Below are 5533 nucleotides of genomic sequence, written 5' to 3'. Positions count from 1 at the left end.
TAAGCACAGAATGCTTTGGGAACAAGTAGTTCTTTTGCAGAAAGAAGTACAAAAGACTCACGTGATTCATACACTGAGTCATCAGCATGATGGCGTTCACGTTGCAGGGAATTCATTGGCTGATGAAGCCGCGAAGGCAACTGTGCAAACGGCTTCCGTAGCAGCAATTACTCGGTTAAAAACAAAAATAGACAGCGAAATAATGCAAGCTGTCACTGCTTCAGTCAAAGACAGTGATAAGACACTTCCGAAAGGCTTTCCAGTAAAGTACTCATATATAACTGATGCAATAATGTTCCTTTTGCTCAAATCCCTGGAGTGGGGGATAGGGCAATTCCAAACATGGAACATAGGTTAGGACTAATCTTAGCAGCATATTAAGGACTGGCCTCTGCACACGCAGGAGTTTCCGCCACAGTATCATTATTAAAACAGAGATATTGGTGGCCACGGATTAGGAAACAAACTAGAAACTATGGGACATATGTAGGACACCAAATACCGGTCGGTAACGGCCGATTTCGGCCGTTACCGACCGGTATTTGGTTTTAGATATGTAGGGGACCTTAACATCCACAGAATCGATAAATTTACCGATTCGGTAAATTTACCGAATCGGTAAAATACCGAATCAGTAAATTTACTGAATCGGTAAATCTAGATGTAGGTGGCACTGAAAACAGTGCCACAGGCCCATAAGAATTCGTTATTTACCACAAAATAATATTTTGTGGTAAATAACGAATTCCATTGTACATGCACATCTGTGCATGTACACCTGTGCCATTTGGCACACAGACATGCCCTAAGGGCATGTATGTGTGTCACATTGCACACAAGCCAGAATCAGGGGTGCAACAGGGTGTCAAAGTGACACTCTGTCCCCCTTGACAATTCGGTAATTTTACCGAATCGGTATTTACCGATTCGGTAATTGCCATTGATTTCTATGGGCCTCAAGGCCCATAGGAATCAATGGCAATTACCGAATCGGTAAATACCGATTCGGTAATTACCGAATCATACCAATTCGGTAAAAATTACTGAATTATTTCCTACATCTCATTTACCGAATCTAGAATACCGAATCGGTAAAATTCGGTATTTTAGAGTCAGTAAATGAGATTTACTTACATCGGGCCCTATGTTCTAGAATGTGAACTCTGCCAAAAAATGAAAGTTTCTACAGTAAAACGTCCTGCACAGACGCCCCTTCTGATTTCAGATAAACCTCTAGCGTGTGTTTACCTGGACCATTGTGGTCCCTTAACAAGGGACGGCAACTATAAATATATCAGGGTCACAGTGGATTCCTGCACTAGAGTTATTTGGATGTGGCGCCAGCGCTCGGCTGACGCCAGAACTGTTGTAAAGGATTTGCGAGTCTTTATTGGCACATACGCTATCGGCACGGTACATTCTGACCAGGGTCCTGCTTTTAGCACTCAAGTTTACAAAGAGGCCATGGCTAGCTTGGGCGTTGCATTGCAGTATTCTAGTCCCTTCCATCCTGAGGGTAAAGAGGTAGTGGAAAGAAAACACCGTGACATAAAGCAATCCATAACAGCTAAGGTATTAGGTTCGGGTGATGGGTGGGTCAAACATTTAATTATGAAGTGCTATTGACAATTTGTATATAGAATGGAGATTTATCAGGTACAGGTATTTATTTCCAGACATTAATTGAAAATTATTTATCATTAGAGAATGTATAATCTATAGGTGACTCACAAATGGTATAAGTGGCAGAATAATTATAAACTTTGTTAGAATGTTGTTCTGCATTCTGCTCCTCTAAAGAAAGAATGCAAGTTATTACACAATTGATTTATCAGTGGCTAAAACATAGAGGTGAAGCCATTGACTTAAAAGTCTGTGTCAAGTTAGGTATTTAACAGATACATCTCATTAAGGCAAATAATGAATGAATTGGATTAAAGTTGATTAAATTGCTGATTGCATTAATGTCTACCGAGGTAGTATGGGACAGATTTATCAAACTTTCACAACCTTCCAAGGCAACTAAGATATGATGCATTCCTGCTTTCTCCCTGCGCTGGTGCACTGAGTGCTGCCTAGCACCAATGGAATCATACTAAACTCAGTGGTTGTTGCCTGGAGAGAGTGCACAACTTCAACTATTTTGCCACTAGATTGAGCTTGTCCTCTAATATGTCCTGGCTTCCCCAAATCAGGCAGAGTGGCTTAAATTTGTGCCTAATGCTTCTGGGGTGTTAAGGTTGTTTAACTCTTTAAATGCAAGACAGATATCCCCTGCCCTTAATATTCATCAGATAAAGGCAGTGGCAAGTCCCTTATATGGAGACGAGCTTTAAAATCATGTTGAGCAAGCAGCCCTGGCAACTGCTGAAAATAAATGTTTAAGATCTCTGGTGAAGCTATGCCAGAGAACACCCACTCTGCCAGACATGAGTGTTAACCCAATCATGACTAAGGCCAAGTTACTTCCTGTCAGAGAAAAAAGTTGCATATAAAATTAATTAGCGAAAATGCAGGCTTTTTTTTAGGCATTAACACTTAAAACGTATTTAAAAAAAACACATGGAAAAATTGTACTAAATGCGCAAAGCATTCACTTTTCACAAGTTGTTCTCAACTAGATTTTTTTTCCTTTTCTCTATTTCCCGCTCCCTCCTTTCTCTCAACAAATAGATGTTCATAAAGAAATGCTGAATTATAGATGAATGTATTAGATAGCTTGATCTTAATATGACTTATTTAGAATTGTCAAAACTGTAGAATGTGCAGAGTTTATACATTGTTTTCGTTTCTTAAGCTACATATATTTAATGAATTAAGTTTGACCTCTCTATCTGTTTCATGTTCACATAATGCTTATAAGAAATACAAATACCATTATGTAACTAGAAATCTACAAGCAAATGTTTCTGTCTTTAATGTAGTTTATTGTTCCTCAGTGACACATTGAATAAATTGTAGAATAGACACCGCAATAATCGTCTCTGGGAACCAGGGACAGACATACCCAGTTACACTACTGTTTAGTACTGTTAGATACAATTTGGCAGTGAATCGTGAACTCCATGTGTTTGCTGTGGGAAAGGAACAATAAAGCAGCTCACCATGGGAAGATGCTTTCTCAGCAGGGCCGGACTGGCTGTAGCCGGCACCGGGCATTCCCCCGGTCGGCCACACAGGTGCAAAATCGGCCCTGTAACAAAATCGTCCGAAACCGGCCCTGACAAAGAGCTCAGCGTTACCCCCAACCCAGGCACTTTGCCAGGGCTGGTTTTTGTTCCCAGTCCAGCCCTGTTTCTCAGAGGACAATTGTGACCAGTTCTGTCACATTGCTGATAACAGGTTTGCATGACTTTTATATTAGTGCTTGCTTCTAGTCAGAGAGGACAGCAGAGTGACAGATGACTGAAGTATCTCACTTTCCCTTGAACTCAGAGCTTTGGGATTGCTGTGAGCTATTGCTGGAGGTGATTACCGTCACCTTTCATTTTTGGAGGTGACTTACTTATTATACCCTTTCCTAACTTTATGCATGTAGCTACTGCTGCATCGGGTTTCCCTATAGTTCCTGTTTGAGACTTAATTTGTACAGTCTGCTAATACAACTATAGGCTAAAGGCATTTGGAATGATGAGACTCAGCTGAATTTCTGAAATACTCTTTATGAGGAGTTTGACTACCTAAATCTGAAATGATGCTCCTTTGATCGTGCTCTTTTCTAGGAACTCTTTTTGGGTTTTATTAGGTTAGGTTCCTTTTAGATAGAATAAGGATGTATTCCTTTATGGAATATGTTTGTCATTTTTGAATTATAGATGGAACACGATCTAACCATATTTTCTATTTGATCATTTCTGTAACAGAGTATCTGATTTACTAATTGAATAAAACGACAAATAAAAAGAACATACTAATATCTTAATGAGAATAAAGGTTTTAAAACGTACTTAAAACTCTCATCATATAACTGAAATGTAATTAATGTTGATTGATTTGATGTTGATTCAACTCCATTCAATAAAAGTGGCACAAATCTTTCGCCCGAAGAAGAAGATATTGTGTGGAGTTGTAGCCCATTTTTGTAAGTTTGTAGTTTAACTGGTACTGGGAAGTAAATGTGGACTCGTCCCACACTATCAGTCCCATTTTATATTGGTGAAGATTGAGTAATACCCCAGCAAAGGAAAATTGCTTTTGTGCCTTCATGGAAATTGTAGAATTGGACATGGGTAGGAAAATTAGGTGGGTAGCAAACTTAAAAGTCTCCTTGTCATCACTAGGTCTTGATGGTTATTGGACCACCAATGCCCAACTGAACCCATTAACTAAACCACGCTTGAAGGAAGTATTTTGGGAGTACACTGGGCTTTGGAAGTCAAAAGATCAGCTCTAGGTGTTCTCACCTCAGAATGTATGGATTTAAAAACCATAGTGGATTTGAGGATCTCCTTGATTACATCACTCGGTTCTATTGGCTAGGCTCCTATGTACTGTTTAGTTATGCACTCTTCCTGTCAAGAGTTTCTGCAAAAAGTGGACGGACACTACTGACCACCAATGCACAACTGAACCCATTAACTAGACAACGCTTGAAGGAAGTATATTGGGAGTACACAGGACTTTGGAAGTCAAAAGATCAGCTCTAGGTGTTCTCACCTCAGATTTTATGGATATTAAAAACCATAGTGGATTTGAGGATCTCTTTGATTACATCACTCGGTTCTATTGGCTAGGCTCCTAAGTATTAAGTTTAGTTATGCGCCCTTCCTGTCAAGAGTTTCTGCAAAAAGTGGACGGACACTACTGACCCGAATATCGCATGCCCAGTTTGCCTTCAAGCTGATGAAACACTCATACATTTCTTTTTCTTCGGCCTGAGTAAACACTTGATAATTCCAGCTCATAGGCATCTGGAAATCAAACAATTTGATAGGGCACTTACAGTGCGTGCACAGAGAGCACCGAGCTTTATGTTTGCACTGTTGCTACATTTTTACATAAGAGCAAATATCATGAGTAAACTACAGTAGACCCTGTTGAAATGGATTGTAATGTATGCTGAAAACATACAAATATAGGCTTTTTTCCCTCTTGGCTTAACCCCTTTGTCCTCCTAAACCACTATAAGTTTCCAATTAATTTGGCACGCTGTCCAGCTCATTTTATCTCTTGTATTTTATTAATTTTTTTATTGATGGTATAAAATTGCATTTGTATTATGGTATTACAATGCAGTTGAACACTTGCCAAAAGGAGCACCATGGACAATGATTTTCTTTTTTTTTTTTTTTTTTTTTTTTGTATGTTCTTATATAGCGCTCAACTACCCAGAGGCATCTCGGCGCTTGCCTTGGGAACCCATCCTGGCTTTTCCCTGTGAGATAGCCCCTAACGGGCATCCCCAAGGTGAAAGCCAGGCATCCCGCCGCGGGGCGCCGTTGTGGAGATTAAGCAAGCTTAATGCCCAGAGTTGCAGAGTGTGAACCCATGATTAGGTCAGGCACCAAAGCGAGAATTATCGAGTCCATGGACA

Source organism: Lissotriton vulgaris, unplaced genomic scaffold, assembly GCF_964263255.1.
Source record: "Lissotriton vulgaris unplaced genomic scaffold, aLisVul1.2 SCAFFOLD_3049, whole genome shotgun sequence".
Classification (NCBI taxonomy): domain Eukaryota; kingdom Metazoa; phylum Chordata; class Amphibia; order Caudata; family Salamandridae; genus Lissotriton; species Lissotriton vulgaris.
Note: the sequence above shows the minus strand (reverse complement) of the source record.